This window comes from Oncorhynchus tshawytscha, linkage group LG10 (genome assembly GCF_018296145.1).
Source record: "Oncorhynchus tshawytscha isolate Ot180627B linkage group LG10, Otsh_v2.0, whole genome shotgun sequence".
Lineage (NCBI taxonomy): Eukaryota > Metazoa > Chordata > Actinopteri > Salmoniformes > Salmonidae > Oncorhynchus > Oncorhynchus tshawytscha.
Window position 1 is genome coordinate 2865627 of NC_056438.1, and position 19948 is coordinate 2885574.

The following is a 19948-nucleotide window of genomic DNA, read 5'->3' on the forward strand; positions in this document are numbered from 1 at the left end:
AACTCCCCGTCTCTGTCTGCTAAACTCCCCGTCTCTGTCTGCTAAACTCCCCGTCTCTGTCTGCTAAACTCCCCGTCTCTGTCTGCTAAACTCCCAGTCTCTGTCTGCTAAACTCCCCGTCTCTGTCTGCTAACCTCCCCGTCTCTCTGTCTGCTAAACCTCTCCGTCTCTCTGTCTGCTAACCTCCCCGTCTCTCTGTCTGCTAACCTCCCCGTCTCTGTCTGCTAACCTCTGTCTGCTAAACTCCCCGTCTCTGTCTGCTAAACTCCCCGTCTCTGTCTGCTAAACTCCCCGTCTCTGTCTGCTAAACTCCCCGTCTCTGTCTGCTAAACTCCCCGTCTCTGTCTGCTAAACTCCCCGTCTCTGTCTGCTAAACTCCCCGTCTCTGTCTGCTAAACTCCCCGTCTCTGTCTGCTAAACTCCCCGTCTCTGTCTGCTAACCTCCCCGTCTCTCTGTCTGTTAACCTCCCCGTCTCTCTGTCTGCTAACCTCCCCGTCTCTCTGTCTGCTAAACCTCCCCGTCTCTCTGTCTGCTAACCTCCCCGTCTCTCTGTCTGCTAACCTCCCCGTCTCTCTGTCTGCTAACCTCCCGTCTCTCTGTCTGCTAAACCTTTCCGTCTCTCTGTCTACTAAACCTCCCCCGTTTCTCTGTCTGCTAACCTCCCCGTCTCTCTGTCTGCTAACCTCCCCGTCTCTGTCTGCTAAACCTCCCCCGTCTCTCTGTCTGCTAAACCTCCCCGTCTCTCTGTCTGCTAACCTCCCGTCTCTCTGTCTGCTAACCTCCCCGTCTCTCTGTCTGCTAAACCTACCCGTCTCTCTGTCTGCTAAACCTCCCCGTCTCTCTGTCTGCTAAACCTACCCGTCTCTCTGTCTGCTAAACCTCCCCGTCTCTCTGTCTGCTAAACCTCCCGTCTCTCTGTCTGCTAAACCTCCCCGTCTCTGTCTGCTAACCTCCCCGTCTCTGTCTGCTAAACCTCCCCGTCTCTCTGTCTACTAAACCTCTCTGTCTGCTAAACCTCCCCGTCTCTCTGTCTGCTAACCTCCCCGTCTCTGTCTGCTAAACCTCCCCGTCTCTGTCTGCTAACCTCCCCGTCTCTGTCTGCTAAACCTCCCCGTCTCTCTGTCTACTAAACCTCTCTGTCTGCTAATCTCTCTGTCTGCTAACCTCCCCGTCTCTCTGTCTACTAAACCTCTCTGTCTGCTAATCTCTCTGTCTGCTAACCTCCCCGTCTCTCTGTCTACTAAACCTCTCTGTCTGCTAAACCTCCCCGTCTCTCTGTCTGCTAACCTCCCCGTCTCTGTCTGCTAAACCTCCCGTCTCTCTGTCTGCTAACCTCCCGTCTCTCTGTCTGCTAAACCTCCCCGTCTCTCTGTCTACTAAACCTCCCCGTCTCTCTGTCTGTTAACCTCCCCGTCTCTCTGTCTGCTAACCTCCCCGTCTCTCTGTCTGCTAAACCTCCCCGTCTCTCTGTCTGCTAAACCTCCCCGTCTCTCTGTCTGCTAACCTCCCCGTCTCTCTGTCTGCTAAACCTCCCCGTCTCTCTGTCTACTAAACCTCCCGTCTCTCTGTCTGTTAATCTCCCCGTCTCTCTGTCTGTTAACCTCCCCGTCTCTGTCTGCTAACCTCCCCGTCTCTGCTAAACCTCCCGTCTCTCTGTCTACTAAACCTCTCTGTCTGCTAAACCTCCCCGTCTCTCTGTCTGCTAACCTCCCCGTCTTTCTGTCTGCTAACCTCCCCGTCTCTGTCTGCTAAACCTCCCCGTCTCTCTGTCTGCTAAACCTCCCCGTCTCTGTCTGCTAAACCTCCCCGTCTCTCTGTCTACTAAACTTCTCTGTCTGCTAACCTCCCCGTCTTTCTGTCTGCTAACCTCCCCGTCTCTGTCTGCTAACCTCCCCGTCTCTCTGTCTGCTAAACCTCCCCGCCTCTCTGTCTGCTAAACCTCCCCGTCTCTGTCTGCTAAACCTCCCCGTCTCTGTCTGCTAAACCTCCCCGTCTCTCTGTCTGCTAACCTCCCCGTCTCTCTGTCTGCTAACCTCCCCGTCTCTCTGTCTACTAAACCTCTCTGTCTGCTAATCTCTCTGTCTGCTAACCTCCCCGTCTCTCTGTCTGCTAAACCTTTCCGTCTCTCTGTCCACTAAACCTCTCTGTCTGCTAACCTCCCTGTCTCTCTGTCTGCTAAACCTCCCCGTCTCTCTGTCTGCTAAACCTCCCCGTCTCTCTGTCTGCTAAACCTCCCCGTCTCTGTCTGCTAAACCTTTCCGTCTCTCTGTCTACTAAACCTCTCTGTCTGCTAAACCTCCCCGTCTCTCTGTCTGCTAACCTCTCTGTCTGCTAAACCTCCCCGTCTTTCTGTCTGCTAACCTCCCCGTCTCTCTGTCTACTAAACCTCTCTGTCTGCTAACCTCCCCGTCTCTCTGTCTGCTAAACCTTTCCGTCTCTCTGTCCACTAAACCTCTCTGTCTGCTAACCTCCCTGTCTCTCTGTCTGCTAAACCTCCCCGTCTCTCTGTCTGCTAAACCTCCCCATCTCTCTGTCTGCTAAACCTCTCCGTTTCTCTGTCTGCTAACCTCCCCGTCTCTCTGTCTGCTAAACCTCCCCGTCTCTCTGTCTGCTAAACCTCCCCGTCTCTCTGTCTGCTAAACCTCCCCGTCTCTCTGTCTGCTAAACCTCCCCGTCTCTCTGTCTGCTAAACCTCCCCGTCTCTCTGTCTGCTAAACCTCCCCGTCTCTCTGTCTGCTAAACCTCCCGTCTCTCTGTCTGCTAAACCTCCCCGTCTCTGTCTGCTAACCTCCCCGTCTCTGTCTGCTAAACCTCCCGTCTCTCTGTCTACTAAACCTCTCTGTCTGCTAAACCTCCCCGTCTCTCTGTCTGCTAACCTCCCCGTCTCTGTCTGCTAAACCTCCCCGTCTCTGTCTGCTAACCTCCCCGTCTCTGTCTGCTAAACCTCCCGTCTCTCTGTCTACTAAACCTCTCTGTCTGCTAATCTCTCTGTCTGCTAACCTCCCCGTCTCTCTGTCTACTAAACCTCTCTGTCTGCTAAACCTCCCCGTCTCTCTGTCTGCTAACCTCCCCGTCTCTGTCTGCTAAACCTCCCCGTCTCTCTGTCTGCTAACCTCCCCGTCTCTGTCTGCTAAACCTCCCGTCTCTCTGTCTGCTAACCTCCCCGTCTCTCTGTCTGTTAACCTCCCCGTCTCTCTGTCTGTTAACCTCCCCGTCTCTGTCTGCTAACCTCCCCGTCTCTGCTAAACCTCCCCGTCTCTCTGTCTACTAAACCTCTCTGTCTGCTAAACCTCCCCGTCTCTCTGTCTGCTAACCTCCCCGTCTTTCTGTCTGCTAACCTCCCCGTCTCTGTCTGCTAAACCTCCCCGTCTCTCTGTCTGCTAAACCTCCCGTCTCTGTCTGCTAAACCTCCCCGTCTCTCTGTCTGCTAACCTCCCCGTCTCTCTGTCTGCTAAACCTCCCCGTCTCTCTGTCTGCTAAACCTCCCCGTCTCTCTGTCTGCTAAACCTCCCCGTCTCTCTGTCTGCTAAACCTCCCCGTCTCTGTCTGCTAAACCTCCCCGTCTCTGTCTACTAAACCTCTCTGTCTGCTAATCTCTCTGTCTGCTAACCTCCCCGTCTCTGTCTGCTAAACCTCCCGTCTCTCTGTCTACTAAACCTCTCTGTCTGCTAATCTCTCTGTCTGCTAAACCTCCCCGTCTCTCTGTCTGCTAAACCTCCCCGTCTCTCTGTCTGCTAAACCTCCCCATCTCTCTGTCTGCTAAACCTCCCCGTCTCTGTCTGCTAAACCTCCCCGTCTCTGTCTGCTAAACCTCCCCGTCTCTGTCTGCTAAACCTCCCCGTCTCTCTGTCTACTAAACCTCTCTGTCTGCTAATCTCTCTGTCTGCTAAACCTCCCCGTCTCTCTGTCTGCTAAACCTCCCCGTCTCTCTGTCTGCTAAACCTCCCCGTCTCTCTGTCTGCTAACCTCCCCGTCTCTCTGTCTGCTAAACCTCCCCGCCTCTCTGTCTGCTAAACCTCCCCGCCTCTGTCTGCTAAACCTCCCCGTCTCTGTCTGCTAAACCTCCCCGTCTCTGTCTGCTAAACCTCCCCGTCTCTCTGTCTGCTAACCTCCCCGTCTCTCTGTCTGCTAAACCTTTCCGTCTCTCTGTCTACTAAACCTCTCTGTCTGCTAAACCTCCCCGTCTCTCTGTCTGCTAACCTCTCTGTCTGCTAAACCTCCCCGTCTTTCTGTCTGCTAACCTCCCCGTCTCTCTGTCTACTAAACCTCTCTGTCTGCTAATCTCTCTGTCTGCTAACCTCCCCGTCTCTCTGTCTGCTAACCTCCCCGTCTCTCTGTCTGCTAAACCTTTCCGTCTCTCTGTCCACTAAACCTCTCTGTCTGCTAACCTCCCTGTCTCTCTGTCTGCTAAACCTCCCCGTCTCTCTGTCTTCTAAACCTCCCCATCTCTCTGTCTGCTAAATCTCTCCGTTTCTCTGTCTGCTAACCTCCCCGTCTCTCTGTCTGCTAAACCTCCCCGTCTCTCTGTCTGCTAAACCTCCCCGTCTCTCTGTCTGCTAAACCTCCCCGTCTCTCTGTCTGCTAAACCTCCCCGTCTCTCTGTCTGCTAAACCTCCCCGTCTCTCTGTCTGCTAAACCTCCCCGTCTCTCTGTCTGCTAAACCTCCCCGTCTCTCTGTCTGCTAAACCTCCCCGTCTCTCTGTCTGCTAAACCTCCCCGTCTCTCTGTCTGCTAAACCTCCCCGTCTCTGTCTGCTAAACCTCCCCGTCTCTCTGTCTTCTAAACCTCTCTGTCTGCTAATCTCTCTGTCTGCTAACCTCCCCGTCTCTGTCTGCTAAACCTCCCCGTCTCTCTGTCTACTAAAACTCTCTGTCTGCTAATCTCTCTGTCTGCCAACCTCCCCGTCTCTCTGTCTGCTAATCTCTCTGTCTGCTAAACCTCCCCGTCTCTCTGTCTGCTAAACCTCCCCGTCTCTCTGTCTGCTAAACCTCCCCATCTCTCTGTCTGCTAAACCTCCCCGTCTCTCTGTCTGCTAAACCTCCCCGTCTCTGTCTGCTAAACCTCCCCGTCTCTGTCTGCTAAACCTCCCCGTCTCTCTGTCTTCTAAACCTCTCTGTCTGCTAATCTCTCTGTCTGCTAACCTCCCCGTCTCTGTCTGCTAAACCTCCCCGTCTCTCTGTCTACTAAACCTCTCTGTCTGCTAATCTCTCTGTCTGCCAACCTCCCCGTCTCTCTGTCTGCTAATCTCTCTGTCTGCTAAACCTCCCCGTCTCTCTGTCTGCTAAACCTCCCCGTCTCTCTGTCTGCTAACCTCCCCGTCTCTCTGTCTGCTAAACCTCCCCGTCTCTCTGTCTGCTAAACCTCCCCGTCTCTCTGTCTGCTAAACCTCCCCGTCTCTCTGTCTGCTAAACCTCCCCGTCTCTCTGTCTGCTAAACCTCCCCGTCTCTCTGTCTGCTAAACCTCCCCGTCTCTCTGTCTGCTAAACCTCCCCGTCTCTCTGTCTGCTAACCTCCCCGTCTCTCTGTCTGCTAAACCTCCCCGTCTCTCTGTCTGTTAACCTCCCCGTCTCTCTGTCTGTTAACCTCCCCGTCTCTGTCTGCTAACCTCCCCGTCTCTGCTAAACCTCCCCGTCTCTCTGTCTACTAAACCTCTCTGTCTGCTAAACCTCCCCGTCTCTCTGTCTGCTAACCTCCCCGTCTTTCTGTCTGCTAACCTCCCCGTCTCTGTCTGCTAAACCTCCCCGTCTCTCTGTCTACTAAACCTCTCTGTCTGCTAAACCTCCCCGTCTCTCTGTCTGCTAACCTCCCCGTCTCTGTCTGCTAAACCTCCCCGTCTCTGTCTGCTAACCTCCCCGTCTCTGTCTGCTAAACCTCCCCGTCTCTGTCTGCTAACCTCCCCGTCTCTGTCTGCTAAACCTCCCCGTCTCTCTGTCTACTAAACCTCTGTCTGCTAATCTCTCTGTCTGCTAACCTCCCCGTCTCTCTGTCTACTAAACCTCTCTGTCTGCTAAACCTCCCCGTCTCTCTGTCTGCTAACCTCCCCGTCTCTGTCTGCTAAACCTCCCCGTCTCTCTGTCTGCTAAACCTTTCCGTCTCTCTGTCTACTAAACCTCCCCGTCTCTGTCTGCTAAACCTCCCCGTCTCTCTGTCTGCTAAACCTCCCCGTCTCTCTGTCTGCTAAACCTCCCCGTCTCTCTGTCTGCTAACCTCCCCGTCTCTCTGTCTGCTAAACCTCCCCGTCTCTCTGTCTGCTAACCTCCCCGTCTCTGTCTGCTAAACCTCCCCGTCTCTCTGTCTGCTAAACCTCCCCGTCTCTCTGTCTGCTAAACCTCCCCGTCTCTCTGTCTGCTAAACCTCCCCGTCTCTCTGTCTGCTAACCTCCCCGTCTCTGTCTGCTAACCTCCCCGTCTCTCTGTCTGCTAAACCTCCCCGTCTCTCTGTCTGCTAAACCTCCCCGTCTCTCTGTCTGCTAACCTCCCCGTCTCTCTGTCTGCTAAACCTCCCCGTCTCTCTGTCTGCTAACCTCCCCCGTCTCTCTGTCTGCTAAACCTCCCCGTCTCTCTGTCTGCTAAACCTCCCCGTCTCTCTGTCTGCTAAACCTCCCCGTCTCTCTGTCTGCTCTCTCTGTTTTGTCTTTCTTCTTTTTTGCTTACACACGCACACACACACACACACACACACACACACACACACACACACACACACACACACAGCAGTGTTTGTCCAAGGTGACGTTACTGTGTGCAGCAGGTAGAGGTGACTCAGTGTGTCCGGACTGTAAGGTGACTCAGCACAGGTGTTCTATTCTTTCATTCTGTCTGTTTTCACTTCCTACCAGAAGGAGTCCGTTGTCGAGGACAACACAGAACCCGATGAGGGTAAGGCAGCAATAAAATCAATGAATCACCCTCTCACCCCTGACCTCTCACCCCCTCTCTAATCTACTACTACTAATAATAATAATAAACTATACTACTACTAATACTAATACTAATATACTATACTACTACTAATACTAATATACTACACTACTACTAATACTATACCACTACTAATACTAATATACTATACTACTAATACACACTACTACTACTGCTAATACACTATACTACTACTAATACACTACTACTACTACTACTAATACTAATATACTATACTACTACTACTAATACTAATATACTCTACTACTACTAATACTAATATACTACTACTAATATACTATACTACTACTAATACTAATATATTATACTACTAATACTAATATGCTATACTACTACTACTAATACTAATATACTATACTACTACTACTAATACTATTATACTATACTACTACTACTACTAATACACTATACTACTACTACTAATATACTACTACTACTAATACTAATATACTACTACTAATATACTATACTATACTACTACTACTAATATACTATACTACTACTACTACTAATACTAATATACTATACTACTACTACTACTAATACTAATATAATACTACTACTAATACTAATATACTATACTACTAATACTAATATACTATACTACTAATACTAATATACTATACTACTACTACTAATACTAATATACTATACTGCTACTAATATACTATACTAATACTAATATACTACTACTAATATACTATACTACTACTACTAATATACTACTAATACTAATATACTATACTACTAATACTAATATACTATACTAATATACTATACTACTACTACTAATACTAATATACTATACTACTAATACTAATATACTATACTACTACTACTACTAATATACTATACTGCTACTAATATACTATACTACTAATATACTATACTGCTACTAATATACTATACTACTACTAATATACTATACTACTACTACTAATATACTATACTCTATACAACAGCAAATCAGCTCCAAGTGATTTTTTTTTATTTTGGTCATCTGTTCAAAAGTCTTCCCACGCATTCCAGAGATAACAAACAAATTCAGGTTTTTAAATGATGTTTTCGTCTAATATTATATCTGTTTGGGTCTCTACCATCTAGGTTCACGGAAGCCAACCACAGGACCAGTGGTTGTCACGGGAAACCAGAAAATGCCCGCCATCGAGAAACTGGAACAGGTTCGCAAATGGAGCATCACTACTTATAAGGTGAGAGAGGGAGGGGGAGGAGAGGAATGGGGAGAGAGGGAGGGGGAGGAGAGGAATGGGGAGAGAGGAGGGGGTGAAAGAGAGAGGAGAGGGGAAAGAGAGAGGGAGGGGGTGAAAGAGAGAGGGAGGGGGTGAAAGAGAGAGGAGAGGGGAAAGAGAGAGAGGGAGGGGGTGAAAGAGAGAGGAGAGGGGAAAGAGAGAGGGAGGGGGTGAAAGAGAGAGGAGAGGGGAAAGAGAGAGGGAGGGGTGAAAGAGAGAGGAGAGGGGAAAGAGAGGGAGGGGGTGAAAGAGAGGGAGAGGGGAAAGAGAGGGAGGGAGGGGGTGAAAGAGAGAGGAGAGGGGAAAGAGAGAGGGAGGGGGTGAAAGAGAGAGGGAGGGGGAAGGAAAGGAAAGGGGGGGAGGAGAGGAATGGGGAGAGAGAGAGAGAGGGAGGGGGAGGGAGGGAGGAAAGGGAGAGAGGGAGGAAGGGGGAAAGAGAGAGGGAGGGGGTAGGAAAGGGGGAGAGGAATGGGGAAAGGGAGGAGAGAGGGAGAAGAGAGGAGGGGAGAGGGAGGGGGAAAGAGACGGGGAAGGAAAGAGCAAGGAGAGAGGGAGGGAGGAGACGGGAGGGAGGGAGAGAGAGCAAGTTCATCTTTAAGAAACTCCTTTCTCTGCTTGTCCTGCATGTCACATCTCTCTTTCTCTTCCTCTCCTCCCTCCCTCTCCATTCCTTACTCCCCCTTCTGCCCTTCCCTCCTCTCCCCTCCCCCCCTCCTCCCCAGTGTACTAAGCAGGTTCTGTCAGAGAAGATGGGTCGTGGATCCCGTACGGTCGACCCAGAACTCGAGGCCCGCATCGACATTCTCCGTGATGACCGCCGCCGTTATGATCATGTGACCTGCCTGGCCCAGACACTCGCCACGCAGCTCGCCCAGGTCACACAGACGCAAAGGACTCTGGGCGATGCCTTCACCGAGCTCAGCCTCAAACGCCGCCACTACACGTGAGAGATTCTAATACATTTTATTTTGAAAGAACATTCCTCTAGTCTGGGTACCAGTCCTCTAGTCTGGGCACCAGTCCTCTAGTCTGGGCACCAGTCCTCTAGTCTGGGCACCAGTCCTCTAGTCTGGGTACCAGTCCTCTAGTCTGGGTACCAGTCCTCTAGTCTGGGTACCAGTCCTCTAGTCTGGGCACCAGTCCTCTAGTCTGGGTACCAGTCCTCTAGTCTGGGCACCAGTCCTCTAGTCTGGGCGCCAGTCCTCTAGTCTGGGCGCCAGTCCTCTAGTCTGGGCGCCAGTCCTCTAGTCTGGGCACCAGTCCTCTAGTCTGGGCACCAGTCCTCTAGTCTGGGCGCCAGTCCTCTAGTCTGGGTACCAGTCCTCTAGTCTGGGTACCAGTCCTCTAGTCTGGGTACCAGTCCTCTAGTCTGGGTACCAGTCCTCTAGTCTGGGCACCAGTCCTCTAGTCTGGGCGCCAGTCCTCTAGTCTGGGCGCCAGTCCTCTAGTCTGGGCGCCAGGGTCAGCAAGGAGTCATCAGGCCAGGTAGTCCTGAGGTATGGTCCTCTAGTCTGGGGACAGCAAGGAGTCATCAGGCCAGGTAGTCCTGAGGTATGGTCAGAGAGAGAGAGAATATATATACTTAAATTGTAATCTGTACATGTTGATGGGGGTGAAGTGACCAGCACCGTCCTCAAGACAATTACTTTTATTTTTGGTTTAATTCTCATTTCTGGATAAGGCTTCAAATACAGACTTGAATGTTTCCAACAGTTTTTTTGTGTGCAAAGTGTCCTCTCAAATCCTCTTGTTCTGGTTTGTATTTCTCAGGTAGAGTTTGGTCTGAACGGGGGACACCCAGCGGTTCCTGTCGAAGAGCGGAGAGGTCATGGTCTCGGCCGTGAACTCTTTCACCTCTGATATGAACACACTGGTTAACAAAACTATAGAGGACACCATGGTTAACGTGAAACACTACGAGACAGCCAGGTAACACACACACACACACAGAGAGAGACCAGGCAACACAACAACCTTTGTGTTATCTCGCTAGGCCAGTGACCATTTTGGCTCGAGGGCCACATCGGGATGTAAAAATTGAACACGACCAATGTCTTACAGGATCGAGTACGATGCGTACCGTTGTGACCTGGAGGACTTGAACCTGGGACCTCGAGACACCGCCACCCTCCCCAAACTAGAGCAGGCCCAGAGAACCTTCCAGAACCAGAGAGAGAAGTATGAGAAGAGCCGAAACGACCTGTCAGTCAAACTCAAACTACTGGAAGAGAATAAGGTAAGGAGACGATATAAGAAGACGAGGTCAAATAGGGGGTGCATTTATGGCCAGGGATCACTTCCTACTGAGTCACCCTCAGAGAGTGGGGTCATGACCAGGGATCACTTCCTACTGAGTCACCCTCAGAGAGTGGGGTCATGACCAGGGATCACTTCCTACTGAGTCACCCTCAGAGAGTGGGGTCATGACCAGGGATCACTTCCTACTGAGTCACCCTCAGAGAGTGGGGTCATGACCAGGGATCACTACCTACTGAGTCACCCTCAGAGAGTGGGGTCTTGACCAGGGATCACTTCCTACTGAGTCACCCTCAGAGAGTGGGGTCATGACCAGGGATCACTTCCTACTGAGTCACCCTCAGAGAGTGGGGTCATGACCAGGGATCACTACCTACTGAGTCACCCTCAGAGAGTGGGGTCATGACCAGGGATCACTTCCTACTGAGTCACCCTCAGAGAGTGGGGTCATGGCCAGGGATCAGACATTATTGACGGCCACCCTGGAGGGGGGGTTTGGATGGAACACACTCATTCACTCCTCTCCCTCCCTCGTTTTCCCACTAATTCCTCCCCTCCTCCCCCAGGTAAAGGTTCTCCAGCATCAGTTGGTATTGTTCCATGGTGCTATAGCCTCCAACAGCACCTCCAACCACCAGCACCTGGAGCTCAGCCTGCAGCAGGCAAGCACCAAGCTACCCATGCCCGGCACGGAGCCTCCTTCCTGGCTAGAGGAGAGCTCATCACCCCAATAACCATCCACCATGTCTGGGGGCCCATGAAACCTTCCAGTATCTTAATGCAAGTTGGGGCCTCTCAACTGCCACATCTGTGGGCCAAAACAGAGGGTATTGTCGACATTCCTGTTCTCTTATCCTATAGGGCCTATAGGTTCTCCTCTTACCCTATAGGTTCTCCTCTTACCCTATAGGTCCTATAGGTTCTTCTCTTACCTCATAGGTTCTCCTCTTACCTCATAGGTTCTCCTCTTACCTCATAGGTTCTCCTCTTACCTCATAGGTTCTCCTCTTACCTCATAGGTTCTCCTCTTACCTCATAGGTTCTCCTCTTACCTCATAGGTTCTTCTCTTACCTCATAGGTTCTTCTCTTACCTCATAGGTTCTTCTCTTACCTCATAGGTTCTCCTCTTACCTCATAGGTTCTCCTCTTACCTCATAGGTTCTCCTCTTACCTCATAGGTTCTTCTCTTACCTCATAGGTTCTTCTCTTACCTCATAGGTTCTCCTCTTACCTCATAGGTTCTCCTCTTACCTCATAGGTTCTCCTCTTACCTCATAGGTTCTTCTCTTACCTCATAGGTTCTCCTCTTACCCTATAGGTTCTCCTCTTACCCTATAGGTTCTCCTCTTACCCTATAGGTTCTTCTCTTACCTCATAGGTTCTCCTCTTACCCTATAGATCCTATAGGTTCTCCTCTTACCCTATAGGTCCTATAGGTTCTCCTCTTACCCTATAGATCCTATAGGTTCTCCTCTTACCCTATAGATCCTATAGGTTCTCCTCTTACCCTATAGATCCTATAGGTTCTCCTCTTACCCTATAGATCCTATAGGTTCTCCTCTTACCCTATAGATCCTATAGGTTCTCCTCTTACCCTATAGATCCTATAGGTTCTCCTCTTACCCTATAGATCCTATAGGTTCTCCTCTTACCCTATAGATCCTATAGGTTCTCCTCTTACCCTATAGGTCCTATAGGTTCTCCTCTTACCCTATAGGTTCTCCTCTTACCCTATAGGTCCTATAGGTTCTCCTCTTACCCTATAGATCCTATAGGTTCTCCTCTTACCCTATAGGTCCTATAGGTTATTCTCTTACCCTATAGATCCTATAGGTTATTCTCTTACCCTATAGGTCCTATAGGTTCTCCTCTTACCCTATAGATCCTATAGGTTCTCCTCTTACCCTATAGGTCCTATAGGTTCTCCTCTTACCCTATAGGTTCTCCTCTTACCCTATAGGTCCTATAGGTTCTCCTCTTACCCTATAGATCCTATAGGTTCTCCTCTTACCCTATAGGTTCTCCTCTTACCCTATAGGTCCTATAGGTTCTCCTCTTACCCTATAGATCCTATAGGTTCTCCTCTTACCCTATAGATCCTATAGGTTCTCCTCTTACCCTATAGGTGACCTGACTATAGACTGTTGTTCACTCTGTTTCTCCTATTCACTGACTGTATAAGAGTTCTGTTTGGCAGTAGCATTGTTACTATCATAGCATTTGCGTTATTATTATGTGTACAGTTCTCCTGTATTGACTAATGCTGTGTCCAAAATGTCACCCGGTTCCCTACGTCGTTCACTACCTTTGGAGCTCTATAAAGGGAAGTGCGTAGCATGTGGGGACGCAGCCTACAACTAAAGGACCAAACTAACATGCGGTGCTGAGATATGGAACCAAAGCCAGAGACTGTAGAATGTTCGAGACCGTTAGAACCTTTTACACTCTAGAACCTTCTTGGGCTTTATAAGGATCTTTAGATTCCTACCAGAATCAACTATACTGAGCAAAAATATAAAAAATACCCACAAAACAAATTTAAAAGATTTTACCGCGTTGCAATTCATATAAAGGAAACCAGTCGATCAATTTATTAGGTCCCTAATCTATGGATTTCACATGACTACAGGGGTGCAGCCGTGGAGGGCATAGGCCCACAGAAATACTCCTCAGCACCCCCTCCCGATCCTACAGGTGATGTAGCCAGATGTGAGGTCCTGGGTTGTCGTGGTTACATGTGGTCTGCAGTTGTGAGGCCGGTTGGACGTACTGCCAAATTCTCTAACATAACATTGGAGGTAGAGAAATGAACATTCAATTATCTGGCAACAACTATGGTGGACATTCCTGCTATCAACATGCCAATTGCACTCTCCCTCAACTTGAGACATCTGTAGCATTTTAGAGTGGCCTTTTATTGTCCCTGGCACAAGGTGCACCTATGTACGGATCATGCTGTTTTTAATCAGATTCTTGATTATGCCACACCTGTCAGGTGGATGGATTATCTTGACAAAGGAGAAATACTCACTAACAGGGATGTCAACACATTTGTGCACAAAATTTGGGAGAAATAAGCTTTTTTGTGTGTACGGAACATTTCGGGGATCTTTTATTTCGGCTCATGAAACACTTTTTTCCAGGTTGCGTTTTGTATTTTAGTTCGGTGTAATTCCAAACACATCTTTTGCACTTGTCTACCTACCAAAAATAACAATTGTGTGTTTTTGAATATAAACGTAATTTAATGCCAAATATCGAGATCAACATTATTCTTTGTGTATAATGTACGTGTTTTTGATTCTTTTAAAATAGGAAATTCAAAAAGCACTCGCACATCTGAGTTATCTTCGTTGCAGGTGCATGATAACGGTTGAATAAAACGAGACAAAAGGAGAAACCTACATACTGCTCTTTAAGCGTTGCAAATCGACCTCCCGTCCAATCAGAGGCTGATCCATAAAGCTTATTACAGAGCAGTGAGCGGGTTTCACCATTTTTTTTTTCTCAAATCTTAAAATAGGGAAATGACTTGCACATCGGAGTGGGCTTGTTGCAGGTGCGTGGGAATCATTTGTGGCGATCTTAAAGAAAATGACTTGCACAACACTGCTCTTGCCAGTGTTACTTAGATGTGTTAAGCTTTTATGTATTGACCTGTTGGCTTTCCTCAGAGCTTTTGTTGTGTTTTTGAATCTTGCCCATTAAAATGTTTGTGTACAATTTGTTTTATCATGTCTTTGTCATGTCAGAAAATAGAGTGTTTGAATGTTAATGTTAATGTTTATTTACTTATTCACTTTTTATAGTCCCAGTCAGTGTTTTTCCAGTCATGTGATCAGCTCATTAACATAACGTAATATAATATATATATATATACTTAAATTGTAATCTGTACATGTTGATGGGGGTGAAGTTATATATATATATATTATATATATATATATATATATATATATATATATATATTAGTATTTATATATATATATATATAGTATTTACGGTATGTTAATGAGCTGATCACATGACTGTTATGTTAATGAGCTATATTTATTTATTTTTAGGACCGCGTTTATGACATCACTCACTATGACATCATTTTTCCTTCTCAGGGTTCCATAAGCAGTGTTCTAGAATGTCTCATTGTACTGTGTGTTTACTTAGCATCCGTCAGATGCCTAAACAAAGTGACTAGGGGCTATTCTCTCCACAGAGCTAATGGTCTGTTTTCAGCCTCGCTAGTTCCCAACGCTAAGGCTTCAATCCCGTTTCTCCACCCTTCTCCCAAAGTGCACACTTTGGGTGAAAGGTGGAGAATGTTGTTTCTATGTCATTTCAATGAAACGTGGGAATAGACGTTGAATTGATGTCTGCCCAGTGGGTAAGGTCTGGTTTCATTCAGGCACAGTCTCGGACTATCCAGCTATTTCCCATTGAATAAAAACTGCTGGGAGATATAGTAATTGGAGAGTTGATTAGCCAATTGAGAACAAAATGCCTTCACTGCTAAACCTGTTTTGACGATCTGGTGTGTGTCCGTATCTAGGGTCATTTTGACAAAAATCTCTCCGGAGAGCAGGAGGAGCTCTGTCCACTGGGCAGCGAGGACTGACTCACTGTCGTACTAATCTAGGATACTGACAGCTCTATTCTCTACACTGACTTTACCCAGCTAAGTGTTTTCAAGATTACTTAAAGGGATGATCTGTGGTGCAGCAGTTTAACTAAGTTCACGAGGCATTCATAAGTTATTATTTAAAACAATCAATGGCTATTTGATTCAAATGCTTGTACCAATTGCAGATTGACCCTTTTAATTTTGACTGATACAGTGGCACACACTGCAGCTAATTACTGGGAGAGAATTCAAAGACAAGTGCCAAGGGAGGGACAGGCTGAGCTGTTATCTACCCTTAACACACTCCCTTCACACACAGCCTGCCCACAGCATGACGACATGGCACACAGAGGCTGCATCATATTGTAGGCAACCCTTTTCATTCATCTGATATTGCTTTTTCCTCTGTACTGTATTCTACAGTCAATATAGGGCTATCAAAAATAATCTATTCCACTCTCTCTCTCTCTCATCACACCTGAGCGAGCAGCGTTGGGGGTGTCCACGCATGCGCACCACTCTCCCTACGCACTCGCGCTCAACCGGTGTCGGGAGAAGCTCGTGTCAGTTCTACGGGTAGGTCCGTGGGAGAGGTCTGCTCTGTGTACACTGGCAAAGGATCCGTTTCTTCTCCTGCTATACCGAACTCCATTCTCCGGTTTGACTAGGAATATATCTGCGTGTGCATGCTCCGTTTTTAACGGTAAGTTTTTAGGGACAATAAACGGTATTTGCATTATTTTTTTTTGTCGCCAACGGGTTTGGAATTGGAACTATACTCATCTCACACTCGGTCATGTGGTTAGCTGTGCCTACCATGTCATAAAACGATGACACTTCAGGGGATTGTAGTGTATACCTAGTGTGAGTAATCAAACTGTCATCCTCAGCTGTCCTTTTTTGGCGTTAGTTTGGTTCAATAATAGTGACCATGTGCAGCCGGATTTCTATCCTCCTGCTCTAGTTGCGGTGATCTGCGTTTGCTTAATTAGCTTCATTTTTAAATGATATTTTTCTTGTAAAATAATTGTCACCGCAGGTCTCAATATGGTGTAATTGCAGACCGCAATTCGGGGCGTTTCTTGATATCAGGGAACAACCATTGATACCTACCATCGGTCAGTTCCGGTGTTATGAGATTGATTGTTTCTCGACACAGATTATTTGTTTACATAGCAGGTTAGGTGATTTAGCATGGCAGGTCAGGACAATGAGGTTACGGTTAGGAAAAGGGTTAGGCTTACCTACAATCATACACGAAAGAAACGCCCACAGACCAATGGCGAGCGTCAATGGGTGTAACATCCTATCAATAAACACCGATATCAGAAAACATCCCTAATTGCGGTCTGCAATTTACACCCTTCTCGTGATCTGACCAATGAAGTATATAAACCCTGTATTGCTGATGCTATGTTTTAGCCAATGAGAGGCTTTGAAGCCAGCACGTGACCATCCAGTCGGAGGAATAGGAATGAATGGGATTCTACAGTATTTAATTTAAATATTTCAAGGACAAAATTAAATGTATTTACGTATTTTGTTGTTGTTGTTGTTGTGGGGACAGTAACATTAGAACTTCCAAACAAATTCTACTTTAATAAAGGAAGTTTTGTAAAGTTTATTTTTAAATGTTTTTACTCACCTCATAATATGTTTTAATGTACACATTAAGGTGTCTATAATAGAATAAAAATAATGTAGTAATGCAGTAATAACTGCATTTCTATAACTTCCTCAATATGTTTACAATGGAGGAGGAGAACCAAGATGGTGGCGCGGTGGCTTCAAATCAGCACTCCCTGTCAGTCATCTAGTGTGTATAAATCATTGAATCTGACTGTAATATTGTTGTCAGTGGCCAGCCTCTGTATGGAGTCAACAAGGGCCAACATTATTGGCGGGCCTTAGGGGGCCTGGCGCGCCCGTCCAAATAAAATATTGATCATTTATTAGACTGCCCCGACAGAAAACACATCAATCTCTGATAAGAGTGAAACAGCATCTCTCTGTCTCTGTATGTGTAGCCATGTATCTGATGCTGTCTGGACAGTGAAACAGCATCTCTCTGTCTCTGTATGTGTAGCCATGTATCTGATGCTGTCTGGACAGTGAAACAGCACCTCTCAGTATCTCTCTGTCTCAGTATGTGTAGACCATGTATCTGATGCTGTCTGGACAGTGAAACAGCATCTCTCTGTCTCAGTGTGTGTAGACCATGTATCTGATGCTGTCTGGACAGTGAAACAGCATCTCTCTGTCTCAGTATGTGTAGACCATGTATCTGATGCTGTCTGGACAGTGAAACAGCACCTCTCTGTCTCAGTGTGTGTAGACCATGTATCTGATGCTGTCTGGACAGTGAAACAGCATCTCTCTGTCTGTGTAGACCATGTATCTGATGCTGTCTGGACAGTGAAACAGCATCTCTCTGTCTCAGTGTGTGTAGACCATGTATCTGATGCTGTCTGGACAGTGAAACAGCACCTCTCTGTCTCAGTGTGTGTAGACCATGTATCTGATGCTGTCTGGACAGTGAAACAGCACCTCTCTGTCTCAGTGTGTGTAGACCATGTATCTGATGCCGTCTGGACAGTGAAACAGCACCTCTCTGTCTCAGTATGTGTAGACCATGTATCTGATGCTGTCTGGACAGTGAAACAGCACCTCACAGCATCTCTCTGTCTCAGTATGTGTAGACCATGTATCTGATGCTGTCTGGACAGTGAAACAGCACCTCTCTGTCTCAGTATGTGTAGACCATGTATCTGATGCTGTCTGGACAGTGAAACAGCACCTCACAGCATCTCTCTGTCTCAGTATGTGTAGACCATGTATCTGATGCTGTCTGGACAGTGAAACAGCACCTCTCTGTCTCAGTGTGTGTAGACCATGTATCTGATGCTGTCTGGACAGTGAAACAGCACCTCTCTGTCTCAGTGTGTGTAGATCATGTATCTGATGCTGTCTGGACAGTGAAACAGCACCTCTCTGTCTCAGTGTGTGTAGACCATGTATCTGATGCTGTCTGGACAGTGAAACAGCACCTCTCTGTCTCAGTATGTGTAGACCATGTATCTGATGCTGTCTGGACAGTGAAACAGCATCTCTCTGTCTCAGTATGGTGTGTCATACTAGAGGTGAGGTGAAGGGAGAGGGCTCAACCTCATTCAAATGGGTCCAGATTAAGGCCCATGTGTTTCTCTGGGTATGCTATGCAGCCCTATGGGTCCAGATTAAGGCCCATGTGTTTCTCTGGGTATGCTATGCAGCCCTATGGGTCCAGATTAAGGCCATGTGTTTCTCTGGGTATGCTATGCAGCCCTATGGGTCCAGGTTAAGGCCCATGTGTTTCTCTGGGTATGCTATGCAGCCCTATGGGTCCAGATTAAGGCCAATGCGTTTCTCTGGGTATGCTATGCAGCCCTATGGGTCCAGATTAAGGCCAATGCGCTTCTCTGGGTATGCTATGCAGCCCTATGGGTCCAGATTAAGGCCAATGCGCTTCTCTGGGTATGCTATGCAGCCCTATGGGTCCAGATTAAGGCCAATGCGCTTCTCTGGGTATGCTATGCAGCCCTATGGGTCCAGATTAAGGCCAATGCGTTTCTCTGGGTATGCTATGCAGCCCTATGGGTCCAGATTAAGGCCAATGCGCTTCTCTGGGTATGCTATGCAGCCCTATGGGTCCAGATTAAGGCCAATGCGCTTCTCTGGGTATGCTATGCAGCCCTATGGGTCCAGATTAAGGCCAATGCGTTTCTCTGGGTATGCTATGCAGCCCTATGGGTCCAGATTAAGGCCAATGCGTTTCTCTGGGTATGCTATGCAGGCCTATGCTTGTCGCCTGCTTGTTGCTCTTCATTAGCGATTAGCTCAAGACCGATGGAAAGGGAGGCGGACAGGTGGAACAAAGAGAGAACCAACCCACATTTTCATCAGGATATTTTCTGTTTTTGTTTTTGCCAGATTTAGGTACTTTACTGAGTAGACGATGGAAGTTAGAGACCTACTGCTACATTGACCTATAGACTATCTCTGAGTTATAGACCTATAGGCCTGTGCAGTAGTAGGTCTCTCTCTGAGTTATAACCTATAGGCCTGTGCAGTAGTAGGTCTCTCTCTGAGTTATAACCTATAGGCCTGTGCAGTAGTAGGTCTCTCTCTGAGTTATAACCTATAGGCCTGTGCAGTAGTAGGTCTCTCTCTGAGTTATAACCTATAGGCCTGTGCAGTAGTAGGTCTCTCTCTGAGTTATAACCTATAGGCCTGTGCAGTAGTAGGTCTCTCTGAGTTATAACCTATAGGCCTGTGCAGTAGTAGGTCTCTCTCTGAGTTATAACCTATAGGCCTGTGCAGTAGTAGGTCTATCTCTGAGTCCTATGGAAGTTATATCCTATAGGCAGTAGGTAGTACTGTAGTAGGTCTCTCTCTGAGTTATATATGCTCATTGCCCCCAATGGATCATGGTGTCAATGTGTCCAAACAGCATAGGTTGGTGATCTCACAAAATAGTTGAATATAAACTTTTAGATTTAATAATTTTAATTCAGATTTTTATGATTAATCACGTGACAATGATTTTAAGGACTTAAACATTATTGAAACTAAACTGTTCCAAGAAAATGTGCAGAAGAAGGTCACGACTGGCCTGCAGATCAGTAGAAATGGTTCGACCTCACGCTGGTCCAGGTTACCCACCCACTGGCCTGCAGATCAGTAGAAATGGTTCGACCTCACGCTGGTCCAGGTTACCCACCCACTGGCCTGCAGATCAGTAGAAATGGTTCGACCTCACGCTGGTCCAGGTTACCCACCCACTGGCCTGCAGATCAGTACAAATGGTTCGACCTCACGCTGGTCCAGGTTACCCACCCACTG

General features: G+C 47.6%; 1 pseudogene; it reads left to right on the top strand.

The window, feature by feature from the left end:
- LOC121847374 overlaps positions 1 to 19948 on the top strand; it is a 74572-nt pseudogene that overhangs the window by 5080 nt on the left and 49544 nt on the right.